This window comes from Bombina bombina, chromosome 7, assembly GCF_027579735.1.
Source record: "Bombina bombina isolate aBomBom1 chromosome 7, aBomBom1.pri, whole genome shotgun sequence".
Lineage (NCBI taxonomy): Eukaryota > Metazoa > Chordata > Amphibia > Anura > Bombinatoridae > Bombina > Bombina bombina.
This window is the reverse complement of record NC_069505.1, coordinates 512,842,085-512,854,830: the sequence shown is the minus strand read 5'-3', so window position 1 is coordinate 512,854,830 and position 12,746 is coordinate 512,842,085. Positions and strand designations below refer to the sequence as shown.

Genomic DNA, 12,746 nt, shown 5'->3' with positions numbered 1-12,746 from the left:
AAAGCCCCTAAAGAATAAGGTGTCTAAAACAGTGCCTGCCGATATTATTATATCAAAATACCCAGAATAAATGATTCCTCAAGGCTAAATAAGTGTTAATATCAATCGATTTAGCCCAAAAAATGTCTACAGTCTAAATAAGCCCTTGTGAAGCCCTTATTTACAATCGTAATAAACATGGCTTACCGGATCCCATAGGGAAAATGACAGCTTCCAGCATTACATCGTCTTGTTAGAATGTGTCATACCTCAAGCAGCAAAGACTGCAAACTGTTCCCCCAACTGAAGTTAATGCTCTCAACAGTCCTGTGTGGAACAGCCATGGATTTTAGTTACGGTTGCTAAAATCATTTTCCTCATACAAACAGAATTCTTCATCTCTTTTCTGTTTCTGAGTAAATAGTACGTACCAGCACTATTTGAAAATAACAAACTCTTGATTGAATAATGAAAAACTACAGTTAAACACTAAAAAACTCTAAGCCATCTCCGTGGAGATGTTGCCTGTACAACGGCAAAGAGAATGACTGGGGTAGGCGGAGCCTAGGAGGGATCATGTGACCAGCTTTGCTGGGCTCTTTGCCATTTCCTGTTGGGGAAGAGAATATCCCACAAGTAAGGATGACGCCGTGGACCGGACACACCTATGTTGGAGAAATTAGGTTTATTTTTGGCCTTGAAAGACCTATCCTGAGGAAGGGCGTGGCCCTTGCCCCCAGTGATATCAGAGATAATCTCTTTCAAGTCAGGGCCAAACAGCGTTTTCCCCTTGAAAGGAATGTTAAGCAATTTGTTCTTGGAAGACGCATCCGCTGACCAAGATTTTAACCAAAGCGCTCTGCGCGCCACAATAGCAAACCCAGAATTTTTCGCCGCTAACCTAGCCAATTGCAAAGTGGCGTCTAGGGTGAAAGAATTAGCCAATTTAAGAGCACGAATTCTGTCCATAATCTCCTCATAAGAAGAAGAATTATTATTGATCGCCTTTTCTAGCTCATCGAACCAGAAACACGCGGCTGTAGTGACAGGAACAATGCATGAAATTGGTTGTAGAAGGTAACCTTGCTGAACAAACATCTTTTTAAGCAAACCTTCTAATTTTTTATCCATAGGATCTTTGAAAGCACAACTATCTTCTATGGGTATAGTGGTGCTTTTGTTTAGAGTAGAAACCGCCCCCTCGACCTTGGGGACTGTCTGCCATAAGTCCTTTCTGGGGTCGACCATAGGAAACAATTTTTTAAATATGGGGGGAGGGACGAAAGGTATACCGGGCCTTTCCCATTCTTTATTTACAATGTCCGCCACCCGCTTGGGTATAGGAAAAGCTTCGGGGGGCCCCGGGACCTCTAGGAACTTGTCCATTTTACATAGTTTCTCTGGAATGACCAAATTCTCACAATCATCCAGAGTGGATAACACCTCCTTAAGCAGAGCGCGGAGATGTTCCAACTTAAATTTAAATGTAATCACATCAGGTTCAGCTTGTTGAGAAATTTTCCCTGAATCTGAAATTTCTCCCTCAGACAAAACCTCCCTGGCCCCCTCAGACTGGTGTAGGGGCCCTTCAGAACCAATATCATCAGCGTCCTCATGCTCTTCAGTATTTTCTAAAACAGAGCAGTCGCGCTTTCGCTGATAAGTGGGCATTTTGGCTAAAATGTTTTTGATAGAATTATCCATTACAGCCGTTAATTGTTGCATAGTAAGGAGTATTGGCGCGCTAGATGTACTAGGGGCCTCCTGTGTGGGCAAGACTGGTGTAGACGAAGGAGGGGATGATGCAGTACCATGCTTACTCCCCTCACTTGAGTAATCATCTTGGGCATCATTTTCTCTAAATTTTGTGTCACATAAATCACATCTATTTAAATGAGAAGGAAGCTTGGCTTCCCCACATTCAGAACACAGTCTATCTGGTAGTTCAGACATGTTAAACAGGCATAAACTTGATAATAAAGTACAAAAAACGTTTTAAAATAAAACCGTTACTGTCACTTTAAATTTTAAACTGAACACACTTTATTACTGCAATTGCGAAAAAGTATGAAGGAATTGTTCAAAATTCACCAAAATTTCACCACAGTGTCTTAAAGCCTTAAAAGTATTGCACACCAAATTTGGAAGCTTTAACCCTTAAAATAACGGAACCGGAGCCGTTTTTATATTTAACCCCTTTACAGTCCCTGGTATCTGCTTTGCTGAGACCCAACCAAGCCCAAAGGGGAATACGATACCAAATGACGCCTTCAGAAAGTCTTTTCTATGTATCAGAGCTCCTCACACATGCATCTGCATGTCATGCTTCTCAAAAACAAGTGCGCAATACAGGCGCGAAAATGAGACTCTGTCTATGATTAGGGAAAGCCCCTAGAGAATAAGGTGTCCAATACAGTGCCTGCCGGTTATTTTACAAAATTCCCAAGATTAAAATAATTCCTCAAGGCTATGGAGTATAAAATATGTTTATATATAAATCGATTTAGCCCAGAAAATGTCTACAGTCTTAAAAAGCCCTTGTGAAGCCCTTTTTTTCTGTCTGTTATAAAAATGGCTTACCGGATCCCATAGGGAAAATGACAGCTTCCAGCATTACATCGTCTTGTTAGAATGTGTCATACCTCAAGCAGCAAAAGTCTGCTCACTGTTCCCCCAACTGAAGTTAATTCCTCTCAACAGTCCTGTGTGGAAACAGCCATCGATTTTAGTAACGGTTGCTAAAATCATTTTCCTCTTACAAACAGAAATCTTCTTCTCTTTTCTGTTTCAGAGTAAATAGTACATACCAGCACTATTTTAAAATAACAAACTCTTGATTGAATAATAAAAACTACAGTTAAACACTAAAAAACTCTAAGCCATCTCCGTGGAGATGTTGCCTGTACAACGGCAAAGAGAATGACTGGGGAAGGCGGAGCCTAGGAGGGATCATGTGACCAGCTTTGCTGGGCTCTTTGCCATTTCCTGTTGGGGAAGAGAATATCCCACAAGTAAGGATGACGCCGTGGACCGGACACACCTATGTTGGAGAAAGTATATTAATATAACTGTTGGTTATGCAATAATGCAAAACTGGGGAATGGGTAATAAAGGGATTATCTATCTTTTAAAACAAAAAACAATAACAATTATATGGTAGACTGTCCCTTTAAGAATGTGTGTTAAAAAAAATGAGAGGTAGATGAGTGAGGAAGTTTAAAAAAAAAAAAACAATGTATAACACATTGTGGCCCCTGATTATTAGGCTAGAGGACCCAATTATTAAAGAGGCACAGTTAATGTATAAAGCTTATGAAAAATGTTTTATATGTTCTGTTCCAAAGAACTTGCAATCTAATCCAATGATTCAACTCATGAATTAAATCTACTAACCCCTGAATCATACTAGAAGAACTACAATAAAATATAATTATTAGATAAACTTCCAGTTCTTCCACATCACTGTAAATTACAGTTTAAAAGGTTTTGCACTAAATGGTTCATAACATTAATAATAAAAAAGTATATTATTTTATCTAAACTTCCACAAGACAAGGGAAACATAAGTTACTCCTCACTTAAAAGTATTATTAATGTTATGAACCATTTAGTGCAAAACCTTTTAAACTGTAATTCTACAGTCAGTGTCATCACAGTTCCCAGTAACCCTATTTCTCTAAAGCCCAAATTATAAACCATTAGACACACACACTGCAGCAGGCAGCAGCAGATAGCCCCAGGCCCCCCAGCCCCTGAAGTCACAATTTAGTTGTTCCGCTTCCAAAATAAATTATCTCTCAGTCACTTACGTCAGTCTAGTTGACAACTACACACAACGTTGTCGATCACCGTCCCCAGCCACTGCAGCCAAGGGCCCCAGCCAGCTCCAACTTCCCAACAGTCTCCTCCTCAGACCAAGGGGCCAAAAAGCAACAGACACAGTCAGCGTCAGCGGTCCACGACGAGCGACCTCAGAGGCTCTGATTCTTTGTGGGCTCTCAGAGTCTGTGCTGTCCTACTAAGAACATGATGTGTCACGTGTGTGTCAGCCGCGCAGAGCTACCGCTTACGGCACGTCCTTCCAGTTCGTCCCCCTCTGTCTGCCTCCTAGACCCACCCTCTTACCGTTACCAGTCCCAGACACTCACTACTCACAGTAGACTGAAGTCTTCAGCACGCACGGTCACGTGCCAGGCCAGCCTCAGTCTACTCTTCTCTAATAACTAGTCACATGTATAATGTGTGCGACACATTTACACAGAGTCCACTGTCTGCTGTTGTAAGTAACTTACTTTGGCTGGCTGGCCGCCTGGCTCAATTCAAAAGTGAGACTCTCTCACCTCAGACAGTGACGTCACACGGCGCCGCTCGGCTCAATGCACTGTCTCTCTGCATAAAAAAAAAAAAAACACACACACCCAAATACAAAATTACAGCAGCCAGCCCTGGCCTGGCTGGGCCCCCCACCAGGGCCGGACTGGGAGCAAAAATAGGCCCGGGCATTTTAAGGCAAAGCAGCCCACTCCGCGCCCCCCTCCCATTTTTTATTTGCAATAATCTATTTGTAAGGCATAGGTAACCATCTTGAAAAGAAGCACAGGCAGCTATCTAGATATACGATACAGTTTGCTATCTTGGAAAAAGGCACAAACAACTATATAGATTTAAAGGGATAGAAAGTTCAAAATTGAAATATGCATGGGCGCATTTTAATTTTAAATAGAAGCATTTTTTGCAATATACTTCCATTATCAAAAATACTTAGAGTAAAAGTTAATACTGTTTTTCAGTGGTATACGCAGAGACCTGGCGGTGGTGTGTGTTATGTCTCTGCTGACTCTCTGAGAAGGTGAGGGGTTTGAATATTGTTGCACAGGCCCTCAAACCATATGTGGTAAAGACCAGTAATAACTTTTACTACAAGCATTTTTGCTACAAACAGCTATCTTGAAAGCACATATAACTTTCACAAATAGCCATCTTGGAATAAGGCACATAGAGGCTGTTAGCACACTAAGGGGCACATAGAGGGTGTATTTAGCAGTGCACACTGGAAAACAGAGGGGGAGGTTAGCACACTAAGGAGCACATAGAAAGGGAGGTTAGCAAACTAAGGCGCACATAGAGAGGGAGGTTAGCACACTAAGGCGCACATAGAGAGGGAGGTTAGCACACTAAGGAGCACATAGAAAGGGAGGTTAGCACACTAAGGCGCACATAGAGAGGGAGGTTAGCACACTAAGGAGCACATAGAAAGGGAGGTTAGCACACTAAGGAGCACATAGAGAGGGAGGTTAGCACACTAAGGAGCACATAGAGAGAGAGAGAGGTTAGCACACTAAGGAGCACATAGAGAGAGAGAGGTTAGCACACAAAGGAGCACATAGAGGGGGAGGTTAGCACACTAAGGAGCACATAGAGGGGGAGGTTAGCACACTAAGGGGCACATAGAAAGGGAGGTTAGCACACTAAGGCGCACATAGAGAGGGAGGTTAGCACACTAAGGAGCACATAGAGAGAGAGAGGTTAGCACACTAAGGAGCACATAGAGAGAGAGAGGTTAGCACACTAAGGAGCACATAGAGGGGGAGGTTAGCACACTAAGGAGCACATAGAGGGGGAGGTTAGCACACTAAGGGGCACATAGAGGGGGTAGTTAGCACACTAAGGTGCACATAGAGGGGGTAGTTAGCACACTAAGGTGCACATAGAGGGTGAAGTTAGCAAACTATGGGGCACATAGAGGGTGAAGTTAGCACACTATGTGGGACATAGAGGGGGTAGTTAGCACACTAAGGAGCACATAGAGAGGGAGGTTAGCACACTAAGGTGCACATAGAGAGGGAGGTTAGCACACTAAGGAGCACATAGATGGGGTAGTTAGCACACTAAGGGACACATAGAGAGGGAGGTTAGCACACTAAGGTGCACATAGAGAGGGAGGTTAGCACACTAAGGAGCACATAGATGGGGCAGTTAGCACACTAAGGGGCAAATAGAGGTGGTAGTTAGCACACTAAGGGGCACATAGAGGGGGCAGTTAGCACAATAAGGGGCACATAGAGGGGGCACACAAAGGGGCACATAGAGGGGGTAGTTAGCACACTATGGGGCACATAGAGGGTGAAGTTAGCACACTAAGGTGCACATAGAGGGTGAAGTTAGCACACTAAGGGGCACATAGAGGGGGTAGTTAGTACACTAAGGTGCACATAGAGGGTGAAGTTAGCACACTATGGGGCACATAGAGGGGGAGGTTAGCACACTAAGGAGCACATAGATGGGGTAATTAGCACACTAAGGGGCACATAGATGGGGCAGTTAGCACACTAAGGGGCACATAGATGGGGCAGTTAGCACACTAAGGGGCACATAGAGGGGGCAGTTAGCACACTAAGGGGCACATAGAGGGGGCAGTAGGCACACTAAGAGGCACATAGAGGGGGTAGTTCGCTCACTATAAGGCACATAGAGGGAGTAGTTAGCACACCAAGTGGCACATAGAGGTGGTAGTTAGCACACCAAGAGGCACATAGAGGGGGTAGTTAGCACACTAAGGGGCACATAAAGGGGGCAGTTAGCACACTAAGGGGCACATAGAGAGGGCACATAGAGGCGGTAGTTAGCACACTATGGGGCACATAGAGGGTGAAGTTAGCACACTAAGGGGCACATAGAGGGGGTAGTTAGCACACTAAGGTGCATATAGAGGGTGAAGTTAGCACACTATGGGGCACATAGAGGGGGAGGTTAGCACACTAAGGAGCACATAGATGGGGTAGTTAGCACACTAAGGGGCACATAGATGGGGTAGTTAGCACACTAAGGGGCACATAGATGGGGCAGTTAGCACACTAAGGGGCACATAGAGGGGGTAGTTAGCACACTAAGGGGCACATAGAGGGGGCACATAGAGGCGGTAGTTAGCACACTATGGGGCACATAGATGGGGCAGTTAGCACACTAAGGGGCACATAGAGGGGGCACATAGAGGCGGTAGTTAGCACACTATGGGGCACATAGAGGGTGAAGTTAGCACACTAAGGGGCACATAGAGGGGGTAGTTAGCACACTAAGGTGCATATAGAGGGTGAAGTTAGCACACTATGGGGCACATAGATGGGGTAGTTAGCACACTAAGGGGCACATAGATGGGGTAGTTAGCACACTAAGGGGCACATAGATGGGGCAGTTAGCACACTAAGGGGCACATAGAGGGGGTAGTTCGCACACTATGAGGCACATAGAGAGTGAAGTTAGCACTCTAAGGGGCACATAGAGGGGGCAGTAAGCACACTAAGAGGCACATAGAGGGGGTAGTTAGCACACTAAGGGGCACACACATGTAGACATTTTAGACAGACTTTAGCTATAATATATATAAATATATACCGAGTATTGTGTAGGTGATGCTTTGTATAGTGTCTCTCTGGCTGGCTCCCAAAGTCTTGCAGGCTGAATTCTGTAAGTTTTAAATCAAGTCCCTGTCCCTCACTGACAACCAGGCTGCGTGTCTAACTTTTGCAGCTGCAGATCTTCTACACATCACCCGCGCTGCACTAGCTGACGTCATCAATGCTTACTGAAGCATCACGTGACATTTCACAGGCAGCTTAGGAGAGGAATGCTACGCTGCTCAGATAGATTCCAATTGCAGCTCAGCCAGGAACAAACTGTTAGCCAGTCAGTGGAGTGTTGGATGCCGGTGTAGTGTTGAAATCTACATGGTCATGGACTCATGGGCATTATGTCACTGGACAAGACTGAAAAATACCGGACTGTCCCACTGGCCCTGAGCCCCCTCCGGCCCTCCCCATGTCATGACTGTCAGACAGTGTGTATTGTACAAATAGGAGAGCCGCTCACCGGCACAGCGCACTGCTATATGCTTCAGCTGACTTGACCCAGACCCCACAGACATGATACTGACAGAATGTCATCTTGTGCGGTAATGGTGGGCTGGGCGGCGGGACTATGTTAACCGGTGGCCCACCAGGCAAATGCCCTATGGCCAGTCCGGGCCTGCCCCCACAATCACTGGTCCCGGGGCACATGCCCCTTTTGCCCCACGTAACGTTAGAGACGGTCCTGACCAATGTTCCCTCTAATTTTTTTTGTGTGTGTGCAATTATTTTTTTCTGTGTGCGGGCTTGATACAGCTTGTGTGCGGCATTGAGCATATATATATATGAGAAACAAGAGAATGCACTCTCAGGACTTTTTCAAAAAAACCAATTTAATGGAACGTTTTCGGGGTTCACAACCCCTTCATCAGCATGTAAATTATCAGAATATCAGTATGTGACAGTGATTCATGATAAATATTTCAGAAATAGAAAGGTAATAGGTATCATTATTCGAATCAGTGATAATCAGATTAGGCCCATAATAAGAGATTATTACATACTGGCTCAGGCAATACATTTTTAAACAAAATGCAACCTCACTTGCTGGGTGATGACCAATACCTGATAGCTACAGATATAAATGACATACAGTTAACTGTTTCCCTGCAAGAATGCATGACAGACATCGTTACCCACTCACCCTCGCACTTACAAACTTCTCTGTCGTCATCTCATATCTGTCTCTGGGAATCTGGCTAATACCTCCCAACATTTGAAATGTTCAAAGAGGGACAATCCCTCCCCCCCCGCCATGGGTACTATATTATATATCCTATTAGAGGACACACACACACATACATTTACACACAGAACATACATATACACATACTCATTCCTTCACACACACATACACATTTACACACACACATATACATTTACATACACATTTACATACACACACACACACACACACACATTTACATACACATACATTTACACACAAGCATTTACATACACACACACATACACATACATTTACACACGCATACACATTTACACACACATACACACTTACACACAAGCATTTACATACACATTTACACATGCATACACATTTACACACAAGTATTTACATACACATTTACACACATTTACACACACAAGCATTTACACACACATACACACACATTTACACACAAGCATTTACATACACATTTACACACAAGTATTTACATACACATTTACACACATTTATATACACATACACATTTACACACATTTATATACACATACACATTTACATACACATTTACACACATACACATACACATTTACACACGCATACACATTTACACACACATACACATTTATATACACATACACACATTTACACTCTCATACACATATTTACAGAAATACATCAGGAAAGGGCACTAGGACCATGGTATTATAGTAGCCACAACTCACTTTCCAGAAGCAGTCATTTCTGTGAGCTGGATGCCAGTGTAAATAATTTGACCCCTGACAGATGTTGACTGGAGAATTGTGCCTGACCTGCTTCAGTGATCAAAGTTTAACCACTAAGAGCAGCTTTAAATTTACTATGTGCATTGACTCGGGACATGTTGTTTTCTTTTCATTTAGATTAGGGAGCTCTTGACTACAGCGTGTAGAGGACTGACATCGGATTCCTCAAATGTGCCCTGTCAGCTCCAGCAACTCTCTGCAAAATCTTAAAGGGCAAGCAAACTTTTTTGCTGGTATATTGTAATTAACCCCCTACTGCCACCACTCTATTTACAATATATAATATCACTCAGACCTCCATTATACAAATAAATCCTAAGTAAATCCTCAGTTAAACCCTGCCCAGACCCTCACATGTACTATATTACTGGGGAACAAGTAAGGCTTACCGGTAAGATGTCAGTGACCGGCTTCCAGCAGTGCACAGTGAGCTAAAAATGCTTATTTCCTGCTGCCCTCCGTTTTGATCTGTGTTTGATCTCTCTGGTCTCTGACAGCACTGTGTGATTTATGCACACAGCTGTCAGTCAGCTTAGGTCCTCCCCCTCAGTGTAGCACAGGAAACAGATTAAGCTGTTCTACACCGGAGGGACCTTTTAACAGTGCCTCTGTCAAACGTCTTGCATCTGTGTTTTCCTGAAGGCTACTGCAGTGATGAATTAAAAAAAAAAAAACTTTCTACATTCCTTCTGTGTTTTGCGCGGCCTGATGTACTGCCTGCGCTACACAGAGAGGGAAGGTGCGCGGCCGCGCTGCCGCGCACCTTAGAGGGAACAGTGGTCCTGACTGAGATCCCAAAAATGTAGAACTAATTTGCCAAGTGCCGCCTGCACTGCGCATTGGACCCAGCAATCTGTCACTCATCTAGCCTGATTCTGTGTTCCTGTATACAGCGCTGCTGCCAGCACCGAGCTAATGTACTTTTAAGCTGAGTACATTAGCTTGGTGCTGGCATACAGGAACACAGAATCAGGCTAGATGAGTGACAGATTGCTGGGTCCAATGCGCAGTGCAGGCGGCACTTGGCAAATTAGTTCTACAGGCATTTTCCTCTCTCTGCTTCTGCTCACAGCAGGTGCTGCGCGGCCTGATATTCTGCCTGCGCTACACCAGAAGGGAAGGTGCGCGGCCACGCAGCCGCGCACCTTAGAGGGAACAGTGGAGGTGACTGAAGTTTTTTAATAAAATATACTACCTGTCTTAAATAGACAGGGCGGGCCATGGACTCGATACATCGCAAGAGAAAGAAATTTATCAGGTAAGCATAAATTTTGTTTTCTCTTGCAAGATGTATTGAGTCCACGGATTCAACCAATACTTGTGGGATACTAATACCAAAGCTTTAGGACACGGATGAAGGGAGGGACAAGACAGGTACCTAAACGGAAGGCACCACTGCTTGTAGAACCTTTTTCCCAAAAATAGCCTCCGAAGAAGCAAAAGTATCAAATTTGGAAAATTTGGAAAAAGTATGAAGCGAAGACCAAGTCGCCGCCTTACAAATCTGTTCAACAGAAGCCTCATTTTTAAAAGCCCATGTGGAAGCCACTGCTCTAGTAGAGTGAGCAGTAATTCTTTAAGGAGGCTGCTGGCCAGCAGTCTCATAAGCCAAACGGATGATGCTTTTCAGCCAAAAAGAAAGAGGTTGCCGTAGCCTTTTGACCTCTCCGCTTTCCAGAATAGACAACAAACAATGAAGATGTTTGACGGAAATCTTTAGTTGCTTGTAAGTAGAACTTTAAAGCACAAACCACATCTAGGTTGTGCAACAGACGTTCCTTCTTGGAAGAAGGATTAGGACACAGAGAAGGAACAATAATTTCCTGATTGATATTCCTATTAGAAACAACCTTAGGAAGGAATCCAGGTGTGGTACGCAAAACCACCTTATCCGCATGGAAAACAAGATAAGGTGAGGGAATCCTAATCTTACTCCATGAGCAACCCTTGGATTCACACCAATAAAGATATTTTCGCCATATCTTATGATAGATTTTCCTGGTGACAGGCTTTCTAGCCTGAATCAGGGTATCCACGCTTTGATAAAATCAGGCGTTCAATCTCCAAGCAGTCAGACGCAGAGAAAGTAGATTTGGATGCTTAAATGGACCCTGAATTAGAAGGTTCTGCCTCATTGGCAAAGTCCACGGTGGAACGGATGACATGTCCACCAGATCTGCATACCAAGTCCTGCGTTGCCACGCAGTTGCTATCAAAATCACCGAAGCTCTCTCCTGCTTGATTCTGGCAACCAGACGAAGAAGGAGAGGAAATGGTGGAAACACATAAGCCAGGTTGAAGGACTAGGGCACTGCTAGAGCATCTATCAGTGCTGCTTGGGGATCCCTTGACCTGGATCCGTAACAAGGAAGCTTGGCGTTCTGACGGGACGCCATCAGATCTAATTCTGGTGTGCCCCATAGCTGAGTCAGTTGGGCAAATACTTCCGGATGGAGCTCCCACTCCCCCGGATGAAAAGTCTGACGACTTAGGAAATCCGCCTCCCAGTTCTCTACCCCATGGATATGGATTGCTGAAAGATGGTAAGAGTGAGTCTCTGCCCATCGAATTATTTTGGTCACCTCCATCATCGCTAGAGAACTCCGTGTTCCTCCTTGATAATTGATATAAGCTACAGTCGTGATGTTGTCCGACTGAAATCTAATGAATTTGGCCGCAGCCAGTTGAGGCCACGTCTGAAGCGCATTGAATATCGCTCTCAGTTCTAGAATGTTTATCGGGAGGAGAGCCTACTCCTGAGTCCATAAATCCTGTGCTTTCAGGGAGTTCCAGACTGCACCCCAGCCCAGTAGGCTGGCATCTGTCGTTACTATGACCCACTCTGGCCTGCAGAAACATATTCCCTGGGACAGGTGAACTTGTGACAACCACCATAGAAGAGAATCTCTGGTCTCCTGATCCAGATGTATCTGAGGAGATAAATCTGCATAATCCCCATTCCCCTGTTCGAGCATGCATAGTTGCAGTGGTCTGAGGTGTAGGCGAGCAAATGGAACTATGTCCATTGCCGCTACCATTAGTCCGATTACCTCCATACACTGAGCCACTGACGGCCGAGGAATGGAATGAAGAGCTCGGCAGGTGGATACAAGTTTTTATTTCCTGACCTCCGTCAGAAATCTTTTCATTTCTACCGAGTCTATTAGAGTCCCTAGGAAGGAAACTCTTGTGAGAGGGAAGAGAGAACTCTTTTTTATGTTCACCTTCCACCCATGAGATCTCAGAAAAGCCAACACGATGTCCGTGTGAGACTTGGCTAGCTGGAGAGTCGACGCTTGAATTAAGATGTCGTCTAGATAAGGCACCACTGCTATGCCCCGCGGTCTTAGAATCGCCAGAAGGGACTCTAGCACCTTTGTGAAAATTCTGGGA

The 12,746-nt window shown here is 44.4% G+C and overlaps 1 protein-coding gene across 1 annotated transcript in view; it reads right to left on the bottom strand.

The window, feature by feature from the left end:
• The window catches only part of LOC128666926 (gastrula zinc finger protein XlCGF67.1-like), a 72,139-nt gene extending 62,269 nt beyond the window's left edge, over positions 1-9,870 (bottom strand). The window contains exon 1 of the mRNA XM_053721746.1: positions 9,743-9,870. The gene's annotated coding sequence lies outside the window, so the exon portion shown is untranslated. The remainder of the gene's footprint in view (positions 1-9,742) is intronic.
• Between the last annotated feature and the right edge of the window lie 2,876 nt (positions 9,871-12,746).